The sequence below is a fragment of the Neodiprion pinetum genome, chromosome 3 (assembly GCF_021155775.2).
Source record: "Neodiprion pinetum isolate iyNeoPine1 chromosome 3, iyNeoPine1.2, whole genome shotgun sequence".
In the NCBI taxonomy this organism is placed as follows: domain Eukaryota; kingdom Metazoa; phylum Arthropoda; class Insecta; order Hymenoptera; family Diprionidae; genus Neodiprion; species Neodiprion pinetum.
This window is the reverse complement of record NC_060234.1, coordinates 22,454,797-22,471,132: the sequence shown is the minus strand read 5'-3', so window position 1 is coordinate 22,471,132 and position 16,336 is coordinate 22,454,797. Positions and strand designations below refer to the sequence as shown.

Sequence of the window (16,336 nt, the reverse complement as noted above, 5' to 3'; positions counted from 1 at the left end):
TATTTCAGTCGCTTGTACCTCTTACGTTATTATACATTATACACTTAATCTCGCACGGGTTCACTAGCCGGAGTACCAAAATGGATCGGTCGGACCATTTCTCAAAGATTTTCGATTCGACGACACCTCTTTGATCGCTGGGTATTACACTGATCCGAGGAGCCAGATAATTCAATTCAATCAAAAGGTACCGGAAAACTGCGATAATCAAACTTCGATCAACGGCTCGTCTAAGTTAAGCTCATCCAATTAGCGAATAATTCTTCGTCGTTCGACACCGAGAGTGAAAAAATGACTCAAACATTAACTTTCTCAGACTCGAAAGTACCCTTTCGGTCACCGGGGATCCACGCTGATCTTAAAAACCGAAAGCTTCGATTCCAAGTTCAGATCATTATATAGCCGCGGACGATTCCCCGACAGTGAGAGTGTGAGTATAATATGACTCAAAATTTGAATCGTCGGAAGGAGGATCGGGGGTACGTAAGAAAGTAAAAGAGAGAGAGAGAGAGAGATAGGGTGAAACGTTGGTCTGTGTGCAACTAAACCTGGCTCAGTTAATTAGAGACGAAGGCAGAGCAGAGAGAGGATGGAACGTGTGTGTGCGCGTGTGTGTGTGTGTGTGTCCAGAGAAGAATTACGGAGTGCCCCTCGCCTCCCCCGCTTTCCGACGACTGCTCTCCTTCCCTCCCCCTTTCACCCTCTCCTCGCACTCTTTCTCCGTCGGTTTCGTTGTACCAGCAATTCCTCCTTTCCTTCTCGCTTATTTGTGTTTCCCTGTGTTTGTTTAATCAGGCGCAGAGCTCAGTCTTCATTACCCGCACTAATTTATCTACCCTGTCGTACGCCTCTGCAGTCTGGCCTCATCCACCGCCGCCGCCGCCGCCGCCGCCGCCCCTGGGGGTTAAGAGATTCCCCACCAGAGCTTGCAGCATGGGATGGCTTACAACGACGAGAACCGCTGTGGACACTTCGCGTCGCGGGTTTTTCGCTTTGCACCGATGCTATCGACGGGTGTAAAAAATCTCTGAACTTGGCGGCCGTCGGAGAGGAAGGGGTCGGGGGTGGGAGGAAGAGCGTCTTTCAGACCGAGTCTTCATCACAATTACAGATCCCCGATTCCGGACTCCCCCTCCCCCCCGTTCGGAAGGGTGACTTCTGGGTCCGGATATCGATGGCAATATTCGTTAAGTCTCGGAGCCGACTTATTTGTCGGCGGATACGTCGCGGCGCGCGAAGCGGGATCACCGCGTCAATAAGGTGTTTGTTTAATTTGCGGATTCATCCGAGGCTCCGCATCTCCTCCCCGTCGTTCGAGCAGCGGCGCTCAACCCTCGACGAAGACCGAGATGAAGGGGTTCCTGGGACACAAAGCGCCGGGAGTACGGCGCCAATTACGTAATCCGGGTGTCTTCCGTCATTTTAGCGTTGAAATCCGGGCGTCGAGGGCAAGCCCTGACACCCTGACGAAGGATCCCGGGATCCGGTCCAATATAGCATAATACGCAGGGCTTAGCTGATATTCCGGCGGCGTCCTCGTCTCGCCCGGTTCGCCCTCTCGCTTCCTCCTCGGGAGGAAAGTCCCGCTCCTCCAGGTCCGGCTGGGCACGGTGGTCAGTGCTCCTTACCAGCCCGGCTCTGCCGGGGCCGCGTTGGTGGCGAGTCTGTTCTTAATTAACGCCCGCCTCTTTTGCTGCAGCCCCCGTTCAGCCCCGCTCAACCCCCGGCCGCTGCCCGGCTGCCGCCAGTAATGAGGGTGGTTCCGCGTATGCGTTCGTCGATGAAACACCCCCACAACCAGCGGCGTCGTCGTGACCTAGATGAGACGCGGGCTCCGTCTAGCTAATTCCTTTCTTCCGCACTGACCGCCGGAGTAACTATCACGTCTCCTCGCTATCCCCCCCTCGGCCTTCGTTATGTGTAGATACGTACCTACTATCCACTTTCCTTCTCTCTTTCTCTCTCTCTCTCTCTTCGCCTCTGTACCTTTCGGTCTGGAACGTTTTTTTTTTCTCATTACATTGTATCCTCAACCTTCGGCAAATTTTTTAAGCTACAAATTTCGATTCGACTCGAAATTGGAGATAGTTGTTATAGTTTGAACTGCGACACGAAGATCCTCTCGTTTCCAGTTCGTTGGATCTTACGATTTATCAGAAATTTTTTCTTCAATTTGATTACGTTTTCGAATCGAACCTCTACAGTCGAATTTTTACAAAGAACAGAGTTTGGTACTTCTTAACATGAAATTCATTCTAAGGTAGAATCTTAGGAACTGCGAAAAAAAAAACACGTTCTTTCAACACTTGCCGTTCTGTACGTGCAAAAGACCAAGAAATTATTTGTCTTTTTTTGCTTTTCGTGCGATAGGGATGAAAACATGAGCGTAATTAAATCTGTACGAGCATTCCAGGGATTTGGAATTTTATTTGGTCTTCGCGTATACTGGAGTGAAAATGTAAAAAAAGAACGTTTTCTTGAGGATATATCTTAAAAAGAATTTGATATTCGGAAGGATCAGGCATTTTTACACAAAAACACATTAGGCTATTATTTACTCTAATATCAGGAAGGCCTAAGAATTTCAAGACAGAGGTTTAAACCAGAAGCGTGTTAAGATCGGTTAACGCGTTTAGTGCAAACGTTCAGACCAAAGGGTATAAAAATTGTATGATTTTCGTATCATGATGTAGACCATCAACATAAATTCAATTCGCAGCCAACGAGAAATTTCTGCACCAAAATGCTGGTCGAAAGTTGATAGATCGGTCCATGTATCTGATTATTATATCAGCTCGGAAATATGTCAAACTTTCGTTTTACAGTTTCTTAAGAAATTCGTCATTGTCGCAAACTTTCTTAATATCTTGAGATCTTCGGTTGCGAACGTCTCATCATTGCTTTTGATCGTTTCCACGTTTGACCTTCTCATTTTTCATCCTCAAAGTTGGAGACAAGCTAAGGAGAATAAGTCGAAAGAGAAACATGACGAGTTTATTCGAACGTATCATTAAAAACTTTGCCCACCAGGCCGGCGGATTTCGAGTTGTGTTCAATGTCAAGATGCGGAACGAATCGTTCCGAGGGAAAGGCAAGACGAGAAGAATTTTGCAACAACCCTACCGATCTAAACGTCGAATTTTGTCTCGTTCGTTGTTAAGGTTCCCGCAGCCGATTTACATACGCATTATAAAGGTAACAAAAACATTTTCGGTCAACGCGAGGTGGGCAAGACGTAGCAGGTATCACGATCAGCGAATGCAAAATTGGATAATTTCTTAAAGAAAATGAATTATTCGAAGCCGTGTACCGGCGTCCGTCACGGGGGTAAATTACACGCTGTCAGGAAGCACAATGAATTGTCGTTGTGCGTTTGGTAATCATATGTCTGGGGGGCGAGAGAAGGAGCCAGCGTATAAGGAGAGCGGTGAGGGGCGAGGGGGAACGGGGCAAATGACCGCTAACACGACAGCCAAACTACAACCGTTATTATAATTCCCGCTTTCGATTGAATTCATTTCTAAGCTTTTTTCCCCCCCTCCGTTAGCTCTGGCGATCCGACTCTCCTCGTTGAGGGGGAAGGGGGTTGAATCTGCGGCACGCAAAAGAGAGAGAAAAACAGCGGAAAGAAGTCGGCCGCGATAAGGCTGAATGTGAAAATAAGTGGAAGCGGGTAATAACAACGGGGATAACCTTTTAATTATAATCAGGAAAGGGGGGCGATGGCGAATCTCTTCTTACGTCCGCGTCCCGACCGAAAAATACACACGCACACAATCAGGGCGGTAAAATAATCAGAAGAACGGAGGATCTCGGTGTGCCCGGGGGCGGGGGTGGAGGTGGAGGTGGAGGCGCGTACGTTCATTGCGTGACCCAATCTATGTAATCACATAGAGCCTGCACAGCTAGCCGGTCGATACCGCAGCTATATGTCAGCGTATACTTTCTTCCACAAGCCGGCATGCATGTGGCGAGTATCGTCGCAACGCGGTCAGTCTTCGAATCGTGCACCAGCTGTGTCCTACGTCTCAGTGTCCGAGAGGCAGTGTACATGTCTGCGAAACGCGTGATCTCTCTATTATTCAGAGCCTCGACTTTGGGTGGCGAACTGCAAAGCTGCGGCGGTTCGTTGGGGAATGGCACCTGTATTGTTTTACAAGTGCGGAAAGTTGGTGATTTCCGACTAGTGAGGAGTTTGCGGCGTGAGCTAAGGCGGGCGCTGTAGACGCAAGAGTTGGTATATATTGTCCATCCGCACGCTTTTTTTCCGACATCTGTGAAGGAGAGTTTGATTTTAGAAGCAACCGAATATGGGATAGTAATTTGAAAGAAGTAGAGTCAAGGGTATTCAAGAGCTACAGAGGCACAGGCTTTGTGAAACCTAACCTAAACGCGCAAGCTTCGGGTTGAACTCAGACCAACGACGTCACTTGCGATGCGTGAAATTAGGTTATCGAAGGTGCGCATGCGCCAAGAAAGCCTTAGTGTGTAAAACTGAAAAGTTGAACCGAGCACATGCGCAAGAGTCGTATTACCGCACTGTTCAGAAACGTGGCAATTTATGAACGCTACGCAGGCTTCGAAATTTAAATGTCCACGCATGTGTGAGAAAAAACTCTTTTGTGAAGTATCATTATTATTGAGGCTTGTAAGTATTCGGACGAAAGCATTTGCCAATTGGGGCGATTTTACTTTGCGATAGTTTTTTTTTTTTTTTCGTTTTCTTCATCAGCTTCAGGATGTTTTTTTTCTGAACCGGAACCATTCGTCATGCGTCCAGAGTGCACTAGCGTCGTGTCGTGCAAGACGGACAGCGATTATTGTCTCATTAGGTAATTATACACGGTCAATGATGCCGCTGCAGGGCTTGGATTGTACGATCCCGCCAAGCTTGAAGATGAATGGGTCCCACCGTCTGAATGAAAACTTCAAAAAAAAAAAGAAAAAACAAAATTGTTTTGAAAATCTCGAGCAATGTTACTCGCGAGTAATTTGAGGAGAGGTTTTATGGTTAATACTTTAAAAATGATTAAACTCTAGGGTTTTTACTATCAAATTCTAAGCTTTTCGCAAATAACCACGAAGATAAAATTTCACTCATAGTTATCACCAGAATGGGTTAAAAATAGTTTAGTGTAGATTATACAGTACAACAAATGTTCGTCAGCAATAGCATTTCCGTCTCGTAACTGTACCACGAATGCAAGATTCCGTAAACATATTTCAAGAAATTCGTGGGAATCCGGTCAGTGGTCAGAACGTGCTCGATAACGTCGGAATCGGATGAAAAGCACGAGAGTCTAATCATTTTTACCTACCCTCAAGTATCACCTAAAATTGTTATATCGTCTTAGCCTCTTTTATTCGAATCTGCTCATCGCCAAGCTGATTTCCGTCACATACAAGGGATGTAGTCGCGTTCGCGTTCTCCGTTCTTGGCGCGACGAAGATTGCCGGCGACTTTGCGTCCCCCTTTTCCTAACTTTTGACTCGGACGGTGATGCCGAATCATCCTGAAACGAGGCTGAATTTGGTTCCCAGCCTCGGTCTCCCTCCCGAGTCGCGGCTCGGTGGAGGAATTGCTTAATTAATTGATCACGCCTCGTCCAACGGTCCTCTGCGGTCCCGTATATCCTGCCATCCACCGCGTCCTCCTCCTCTCCCGGACAGAAGAAGCGTGAAAGAGGCCCCAAAATCGGCGACTCGCATCCCCTGCGCGCGATCGCCCGCAGACAATGGGGTGGTTTGACGGGCAAAAAACGGTCCAACTGTTCGTCCTCGAGGGGTTCGAGGGGCGGACGCGGACGAGGATCCGCTGGGGTGCGAGACCGCGAGAGCCGATATTTGCGAGGCGACGCTGTACAACAGGTTTTGCCCTTTGTTTCAGCCGGAATTCCCATGCCGACCGGTGCCCGCCGCCGGTCGTCGTCCATCCGTTGCGGGGCGAAGGAAACCGTCGTCCTTTAGTCGGGAGGAAAGGGACGTCGAAGACGGCGAGGCGGCGCTGCGGCCAGTCGATAAACGCCCGGCAGTCTCTCTTCCTTGGCCGGATGCGGGGTTCCCCTGCAGACGCATCCGTTCCGTTCCCGCGTTCCCTCGTCCAGTCCGACTGGACGGGCGCGCGCGCGGATAACAGCAATTAACCCCCGTTAATAGAGACGATTGTGATTAATTCTCGAAGTTAATGACCAGCTACACGTTGCGAAGGCATATACGCGCCATGGAAAAATTAGAGACCATGATTCCTCCGGTCCGTCTTCAGGGCGAACGGAGCGAGAGACCCGCAGACCGGGCGTCGCGCTTCGCTGATCTTTCAACCGGCAATCACTCGCCTTACTTGTGGGACTGGGAAGAAGGTGCTCGCTGCTATTCCTCTCCCTCTCTCTCTCTCTCTTACTCTCTCTCGCTCCGCATTGCGCTCCTCGCCCCCGCGTCTCTTTCTCGGGCCTGCGGTGTACGTACGTATGTACGTAGGTAGGTACTTTCACAAATGAAGACCTAGGATGCAAAGTACCATCTCGGATAGAGTCGACTTTTGGGAAGAGAATTCATTTCCCGGTTATACCCTCTACCTGTACTTTGCTATCAGGATATTGAAGAACCGGTTCGAATACGTTTTTCTTTTTATTTGATCATTTTTTTTTTTTTTTTTCTCTTTATACGTCGTGCGCGTAAAGCTACGAGTCGCTTTTACCCCAATTTCCTTGCCCCGCTATTTCTTTATTCATCAAAGTTTAGCGCCGTATTATAGATCGTGCGTTGTCCTAGATTAAATTTATTTCGTAACACAGCTTTGTAGCTAGATTCTCGCTGGTGGCTTCAGAACCATGTTTCTAGTACCATTTATTAATACTCGGACATTAGCATTTGAGAATAGATAAATTCTACGTATTAACAACAATAATTCATTGTTCAGATTCTGCACTCTCGATCAGTTATCTCAATTAAACTGGCAATAATCGTCTTCAGAACTAGTCGGCTTTGAATTTAGAATACGAGGAGAATTTTTTCTCAAATATCCAAGAAAAATTGTCTCAATAATTGTAACTTATTCGTGACAGATAAGTTTTGGATCGAGTATAAAACTTTGTACCTTGGTTTATATTTATCTCTCGCACCGTCAGATGCTTGCAAATTTCTTCTCGACTTGCTATTCCGTATTGAATACGCAATAACAGGATGAAACTTGACGAATGAAACGAACGATTAACAAGCGAACAAGATGCGAAGTTTAAAATCGAAATAATAAAATTGGCAGGTGAAAAAATTAGATTCGTGAACCGTTATCGGATCGCGATCGTAAATTATTACATAATCAAAATGATCTTCCGTTTCTTATTTCTCCCCTCACTTCGGTCGGTTGCCATATATTTTTCACACCTCAAGTCCGATTAGGTAGGTACAAAGTACGGCGTGTAGCGTAAATACGCGATGTCGAATCTACTGCGTCCAAATAAATATGCGTTACACCTATAAAGCGGGCAGGAACGGATATAATACCTCGAGGAGGAGCCTGCGGTGTGGCAAGAGCAATGAGCTCATCGTCAGAGACCGAATTTAACCTGAGCCGAAGCATTTAAAAATAATTCGTAATTATCATTATTATTAATAGTTTGCACGCTCAGCAACCACTCGCAAGCTGTTCTCCGGCCTCGGGTCGAATCTGATCTTCGACGATGAGTCGTGACCGTATAATTCAAAGCGCGGGCGGCTGTTATAAAATTCACCACCCGACGCGCCGAGCATCGATAATAATTCAAGAAATATGGGAAAACCAAGAAACAGACACGCGGTCTTTGATCGGACAATAATTCAGAATAATTATTACGTTTTATAACATTTTTTCCATGTCTCCTTAGCTTAACGGCAGAAAAGATTCAATTTTATGATTTCTTAACGATGAATCTTGTCGAAAGCACAAACCTCCGGGTTACATCGAACAAGTTTGAGCGTTACTTGGCAATTGTCGGTAAGTCGAATGGTTTGAATTATTAAGAAAAAGCTAATTTATTATAGTTTGGTAGAATAAAACTTGGCCCACAAACAAAATAAGTGTTCGTTTGTAAAAAAAGTTCATTCGATACTGATCTGGCACTGAAAAATAGGATAAAGTAGCGAGTGCCAAGCAGGTGTTGCATGAAATTCTTAGCAATTTCGAGAACCTGAGTCACCAGGACTGGTTGTTGCATATTTAACATTCTTTCAATGAAAAAACACAAGGAGACAAAACGATCACAGAATTTATTCAATAATTTTATAAATATCAGTCATCACCACTGAAAAACGATGATTGATTCAACGAAAATAACCAATATTCAAATTGACTGATTCGAAATTGTGACGGATCAGCCGTAAAAGAGAGAAACATTTATTCAATGATATTTCCGTTTTGAATATTTCACTGCCTTCCAATTTGAAGCTCCTTGTTAACTATTTTTGAATCCTAATTCGAAGAACAGACAGATAAATTCTTAGCAGTAGTTTTTGCAGAGTAGTCTTCAATTTATACTGTTATTTTCCATCGTAACAGAAAATATCGTTCTGGATACGAAATGAAAATGACATTTTAAGCTGTAACCAAAAAATTTCATACCTACGTGCTGCGATTCTTTTTGATTATAGTCACAAGCATTATATTTCATTGTAACCATTGGGATAATTCGATGTTTTGGAACGAGGATGAATTGATGTCAAGTCCTTATTTGACAGGAAAAACATGGCATTGACAACTATGATTACCTTAAACAGTAACTCGTATCACATTTTCTTACGATATTGTTAACATCAAGTCCGTTGATGCAACGATGCTTATATCAATGGCATATTCTGTCGATTAATTCTAAAAATAAGTGAAATTTTTCGCGACAAAAATTCGCCGTTCGATAAAATATCATATATGAAGCGAACGGAACGAAGGAGACATTTTTTAACATCGCCAACGACGCAGGGGAGAAATTTCCCCCTGTTTATGCGAGCACGGAATATGCGGTTCTAATCCGGTGTGCAGGGCCCACACACGTGGGTCCCCGTTTGCACGCGGGGGTAGGGGGAGAATTCTGGTGTGTTTTTTCCACCGAGTTCCTCGTCGAAGTATCGATTGGGTTCGTATAATAATTACCTCTCCTACATTAGGGTCCCCCTTCCTCCCCTCCCCGCCCCGGTCTATTAGACTAGACGATTCCCGTCGTCAGGGAGCGATCGAGCCAGCCAGCTAGTCGGCCTAGGCCAGCAGCAGCTGCCCAGTCGCGGTGCCCTTCTTAATTAATTATTTAACCACGCCGTGAAATAAATATTCATCCTGCACCGTCAGCGCCGCCGTTAATAATGTCGGATTATATTTTTGGAGTCGGGGTAGATCGATAGCCGGCCGCATCGCTTGTCTGCGTTTCAGTCAATGTGGAAACGACTTTTTCACGTCATGGTAACGTCTTTTTTCATCTCGAACACGGTCCGAACGTAACGCGTCCTGCTGCGTTCAAAAATTCTCACCAAGTCTCAAGTTTACTAGAATTTTTTGCTCTCAAATAACGGGTTGGATAAATTTTAATGAGCGCAATTTTTGTAAAACAATCGTGAGTATGTACGACCTTGTACATCTTGCCATATTTTTTTTTTTCGAGTACGAACAGCCTGAAGCCCTTATCAAGATCCGGACTTTTTGTAACTTTTTTTCAAAACAGCGGATTCCTGAAGCTGACCTTCCAAGGTTTCCAAAAACAAACGTATTATTATTTGTATTAAAACAAAGCACGCATCGCAGTACCTACGCAATTATTTTGTAAAATTCCGTGAAGAAACTGGGATAAGTATACCCAATGACGTACTGTTTAAATGGAAAAGAGTCACACGGTGTGGCCACTGTTAGACTTGGACGAAATATCCTATGCTTCGGGAGGATTTTTTTCTGGGGAAAAACCGATGATTGGGAATTGTTCGATCAAAACAAAAGAAAAGCAAATCACGATCGTGGTCCAATCTGAAAGCAATTACCTTAAAGTACACGAGTGCGCCGTAAAAGCGAGGGATTAATCGTGGGTGAAAGGAAAAGTGGAGCATAAGTCGGTGAAAAGTCGTGAATAATAACGCATGCTGGAAAGTGCGCTGCTGCGCTAACTAACTGCGTGGCTCGCTCTCTTCTCTTCTCTTCTCTTCTCTTCTTGAGCGGTCGAGAGAGCTTACAAGTCGGATGGCGTGAGTGGGTGGATGCCAGTCCGCGGGTATTTCTGTATCTAATTATAATCCTGGACGAGGGGAGCGAAAGGAGCGATGTGAGGTAGCGGAGTGTAGATCGGCTAAAATTAGACTATATAGTCTGCACGGCGTTATTTTATATTTCACCTCTCCACCCCCCGTTCCCTTCTCATCACGCCCTCCTTCTGCTTCTGCTTCTGCTTCATTCCTCCCTTTTGCTCTCAATTTGTAACCGAACACTCGGTCCTCCTCGTCTAACACGTCGCCCCCGACGCGCCGCGTTATATATGCATCACATACGGTCAAAATAAGGAGAAAAACAAATCCACGCTACATAGCACGGACAGATACCGTAAGATCATAGTTTCCTTTAAACAATTCATTTCGGTTCAACGAGACGAGCTTTTATCTCCATGCTGAAGCGTGTTTCTGTCTCTATGATTGACTCGATTTGTAGGTTCAATTTTAGAATCTAAAATAATACCGCACCGCAATGATTAGTCGTTTTCTTTTTAAACTTTGGGACTGGTATAGTCGGATGACAAATGTACAGGTACGCATTCGTCCGGATTTTATACCGGCTACAAACGTTCGCTGTGACTCTGGCTGTAAACCTTCAAGCTCTACGGATCTATAGTGCAGACGTTTTAATCCACTCTCAATCGAACGTCTACATTCAATGAGACTGTTCCGAATCCCTCGTCAATTTCACCACGAAAAGAAGCATGGACTGCGGTCAGCTTGCTGTCCGCTGAATATGTGAACGTGCATATGTCGAGAAATTATATCGAATGACTGTGGCGCCTTTCACCGTCACATGGTACGATATCGGGAGTAAGCTTGAAAAAGGAGACCCTAGTTTGGCTGAAAAAAAATCGCTACATTTGATTACTGAAGAATTTCAGCAACGGAACTTAATCGTTGTATTACAAGAAATGCAAAGATTTTTCTGACGGTGTGGAAAAGCGGAGAACGAAAGATGAAAAAAAAAAAAAAAAAAAAAAAAAAATGTCCGCGGGGATCAGAAATGAAGGAGAACACGGGAATGATATATAGACGCCCACCTGCACGGGTTCGCCGATCATTCAGAAGGCTGGATCGATCGAGAGCCCTCGTGTAATTTGACTGAACGAGTGCAGGAATAGAGGAGAGGGTGGAGGGATTAAAGCTGGGCGCTTTGTTCAACGTCGCGGTGAACAAAAAGAAGGCTGGAGCTTTACACGAATAAAGAGAGAGAGAGAGAGAGAGAGCGCGGGATAATATTCGTAGAAAAATAATAATAAAAGGAGAAAAAGACTGACAGCTTGTGATTAGGCGCCGTAGGAATAATAATCACGATAATGACAGGTTTACACCCCTGGCTGGAGCCCTCCCCCCACCTCGGCCCACCTTTCGACGGGGGGGGGGGGGGGGGGGGGAAGGGGCAGGGGTCGGGGGATTTGTTGGGTTAATTGTTGTGTGGCGTGTGGCGTGTCCACGTCGTGCGTCTGCCGCACGCAAATGTCACTGCAAGGCACCGAAAAACCGTATTCTTGTGTAACAGCGAGGCAAACACCTCGCGAGGCAAGCGAGCGAAGCACGTTGCTGGCCCAGGAAGATGTTGCTCGAAGGGAAAGAGAAAGGGGGCCGAAAAACTACGAGGAGAGAGAGGATTCCTTGTAATCTCGGGTTAATAGCTGCACGGCTATACGTACGACACGCATCGCACATGCGTACCGTGGATAGACCGTCAAAGCTTTTCCCCCTCCCCCCCCCCCCCCCCTCAACGACGCTTTTGACGTTTTTACAAGGTTAAACGGATCCTCTCATCCCGCTATCCGCTCTGACTGACTATTCAGCGACGTCAATCTGGCAGCTCGGCACGCGTTCGTTACAGGCTGGAAAATTCCTGGTGAATTTCAGTGTCCGAATGTTAATCTTGAAAGATCGGGAAACGTTTCAACGATCGTTCACGGAGAGATGATTTTTCTCTGGCAAAAAAATTATCCCACGCGCCGTGCGGCTTGGTGTAGGTATCTAATTGAAATCAACGGAATTCCACGCCGCTGGTCCAGTGTATTACATAAATATAAATAGGCGCGGAGTGTTCGGGGGTTTCCTTTTTCAACCCGGTACCGCGGGGATAGGAGCGTAACTATTTCCTAAAAGAATTCGGTGGCGGTCTTGATTTTTTTCCCGTGCTGTAAACAAAGCTCTATAAATAATTAGAACCACCTCGGAAGTTGGGCTAATAAGTTTTACGGCTTCCCCGCACGCCTCCGATCCTCCGCGGCTCCGATTCTTCTGATACATCAATTCTCAGTCGCGGCTCTCGCGACCGGCTAGTAAAGTTCGTGATCAAACGGTCGGCGCAGCGGGAAAAGAAAAGAAACAGATTCGAGTCGAACCCGTTTCGGTTGATGGCCTGAAAACACACAAACTGGAACATCGCGTCAACGGGTCCACATCAAAGCGCGAAGGGATGCTGCGAGTCGCTGCGAGTTGCAGGGTCGCCTCGGCTCTCGAGGTGCATCACGGCACGGATATAAGTAACCTCCGGATTTTGTGATCCGTTTGTAACCAGCGCCCGGCGCTCATAAGGGCGTCATTAAGATTATATTTAGGTGTCATAAACGAAGATATGCGCCGGTTGCGAGCCAACAACTCGACCCCTCGCGGCATTGCGGCGCGTACAAACGTAAAACGCGCCGCGGATTTTCCCCCGCGGCGCGAATCGAGCCCGAGGAAAATACGCGGACTAATTGCCGGGCGACGATTCGGCGACGGGGGTTGGATTCTGGGAGGCGCGATGGACCCATTTTGAGATTGGACAAGGGGTTGGATGTGCCGGGTATGCAAAGCGGGCGGTGAATTTCGAGCGGTCCTGCGCAGAGTGCGGCCCTCACCTCGTGCTCGTTGAGCTGCGATCCTCCTCTCCGCTCCCCCGCACCTTTCCCTCTTCCCGCAGCGAGACTCAACGCGCACAACACTGCAGCGTGGGGTATTTTACTTGTTACACGTAAAACCCGTTGAGCGCCACGGCGCTATCCGCACCGAAACACCGTGTAGAGGGTAGGTACGGCATGCGACGAAACCGCACGTAAAGCGCAGCGCGAGGTTGCCCTTCGAAAAGCTCGCATCACACGGGATTGACAGTTGGCCGCGCGATTCTACTCCGAGCGTTTCAAAACTGCGTCGCGCACTCCGTGGTCCGGTGTTTGTTTTCTTTTTTATTTTTTGTCACGGACGTACGATCGGGCCCGCGACTTCCGGTCCTAAGCTTCCGGCGGTCACGGAACTCCTCGCACTCTCGACGAAACCCCCGCGGTCTTCCGAAGCCTCGACGCTCCGCGTTCTTAAATCCGTTTTCCTCGGGAACGCGGAAAAGAGAAAATGGCTGCTCGCCACTCCGCCGCGCCTCGACTACTGACTTGCCTCCCTCGTTTCACCGCGCACACACACATTTCCGAAGCACGCACGCGACCACGCGCCAACACACACTCCCCCGCAACCCATGCACGCTACCCCCGCGCACGTGTTTGCGCGCAGAACAGCTGACTGCTCTGACACCGCCGCCGTCAACTCGCGTTCGAAATTCAAACGCGGCCGCGAACGCGTTCGAAGAACGAACGCTCGTCTTCGCCTGCCCGAATCTTTCCTGCGTTCAAAAAACTCATCCGCTTCTCAGCGGCCTCGCGTCGCAGACGCGGACGAACCTCGTCGTCGGCCGTTTCGATTCCCGATCCAACGGTTCTCGATGCATCGGCAAACGAAACTCGTTCGGCATTGGAAACGCGGTGGATGCGAGAGTCTCGGACGGATACTCGGCTGATTTCACGTCTGCGTCGAATCGGTGTAACGAGAGCCCCTGGCCTAGTTTGCGCTCTTACCGCCTCGCGACGCTCTCGTCAGTCAGGGGTGAACATGGCTGCCCGCCCGGCACGCGCAAACCCCTGATCAATATTTTCTACATATTTTACAGGTTTTCCTTAATTACGCGTATTTCGACGTCCACCTGCGGCACCGCTCCACCCTCCGGCTTTCATCGCACCGTTTCACCCTCGTTTCTCCTTCTCACTGCTTCGTAGGATTATAGAACAGCCCATTATCACCCCGGTTCTGTTCTTCACCCCCGCAGCAGAAACGGACAGAAGCGTTTTCAAACCGTCTTTAATGATTTTTCACCCGGGGCGTAGATTGATCGAGTTCGAACATGTCTCTCTGGCAATTTGCTTTCGGCAAGACAGACTTCTGCGATAATAGTTTCGGACGATATCCGTACGATTCTTCATTACTGAACCCCGAAGTGCGCGAAGTGAAAAGATCATGTTGGGGGTCGGTGCGACGAAGGGGGGAAGCGGAGTGTTATGAAATAAATTTCTATATTGCCAGGAGGAAAAATAAAAGCGCCGGCGGTCAGTTTTAATTAAAGAACTTGAGGCGCCAGCTGCTAGTTGCCCCGGTCGGTTAGTAGCCGGTTCTCTTATTTTAGACCGTCCGTGTGCAACGTGCGCGCGGGCGTCGGGACGTCGAGGTGGCGGCGTCGGCGTCGCCGGCGTAGTCGAGGATGGTGAGGGAGTGGGAGGGGGACGGGGATATTCCAAGTCCACGACAAACATCCCCCTCCTACGGGAAATACACACACGCGAACACGCCGCGATGCTCTCTGTGCCTCTGCAGCTACGCTTCGGCTACCGGCTATAAACTACCCTTGTTCGACTCTTTTCTCCGACGTATCGCTTCGTACCCGATTGATCATTCAACCAGCTTTCGTAACGCGCCATCCACCTGCTCGCTTGTGAGGATTGGATCGTTGTTGCACGATTTTCAAGAAAGAAACCCACCTTCGTAATTCATTCGCAAAGTTTCCTTAATGACTGTATGTTCAACACACCGAACAAACTGTGCGATGAGTCAGAGTTCTTTACGCGGTGAACAACCAAGTAGACATGATCTAAGACCCAATGTTCTGCAGTATTTTTTTAAGAGCGATTGTCATGCGTGATCGGAGCTGATCCTTACCTCGATTGGTACAATCAAATTTCATGTACAATTGAAATGTTTTTGGTAACCAATAATCTGTTTGCTCAAGAGCTTACAGTTTACACATGTAGAGAAGAAATATTCATTACATTTCGTCATTAAATTCAATCGTTTAATCCGAGCCGAAAATGTGTTCAAAGTAAATAAAGTTTTTGTTAGGATTTCGAAAATTGCATGAAGTCAGCTTATTTTCTTGAAGATAACATTTTTTTCGATTTAACTAACAATAAGTAGATCATCCTTAAAGACAAAGACTTTGTTAGAATATGTACGTACATATATGTATGTACGTATGTATAATTAATGAATTGTACTATCGTGAAAGAAAAAAGAGAAGAAATATTTGTTTCGGTTAAACAAAGAAAATTACATATCGCAGGAAAAGTTATTTGGATTTTGAATAATTTTATTGAATATAGGAAACTTTCCTCTCAGAGCACAGCTGTCTGATCGTGTTTGTGTTTTCGACGACGAAGTTTGTAAGAAATAACGGAATGCTTGCGCAACGTGTCCGTATAATTCCCGTTGGTTGTATATAAAGAAAAAATATGTACGAACAAACGAGCAATAAACAAGTCTTCCTCTTTATTCCGGTCTTTTTCTCCCTTGTCTTCTTATTTTCGTCTGGATATTAATTAGTTGGGAAATTTTTTTGATCGATCAATGTATCAACGTTGCATACGGTACGCCGATGGTGGCCTGCACCATCTCGGTGTGGTCTGTTCCTGGTTCCTGACGCCTTCGATTAATAGCTAATCATTAATTAAATCGAGCCCGTTGCCCCGGAGAGTGTTGCGGGCTTCGCGGGTCCCCGTTTCAGGGCCCCGGGGCGCTCGGATGAGAAGGCGAAGTTTTTGTTCGATCGTAATTAAAATCTCGGCTGATATGGAATATGAAATTGTCGAAAACCGGGACGTTTGTTTCGCTCTGGCTGCCCGGATTCCAACGGATCCCGCTCTCCGCCGATCGAAGATACCGCGTATAGAAATCCGACAAAAAGCTGGGAAAGAGGAAAAGCTCAACTACTGGAAAGGCGGCGCTGACAGCGTCGTTGTTTCCAGTTCTTTACTCACTTACTTCGGCACAATGCTCCTACGGGCGTCTGCCTCTCCTACCGGAACTC

The 16,336-nt window shown here is 47.0% G+C and overlaps 1 protein-coding gene across 2 annotated transcripts in view; it reads right to left on the bottom strand.

Moving 5' to 3' along the window:
• The window catches only part of zfh2 (Zn finger homeodomain 2), a 210,535-nt gene extending 196,965 nt beyond the window's left edge, over window positions 1-13,570 (bottom strand). For both annotated transcript variants that reach the window (XM_046615741.2, XM_046615739.2), the window contains exon 1: window positions 13,077-13,570. The gene's annotated coding sequence lies outside the window, so the exon portion shown is untranslated. The remainder of the gene's footprint in view (window positions 1-13,076) is intronic.
• Between the last annotated feature and the right edge of the window lie 2,766 nt (window positions 13,571-16,336).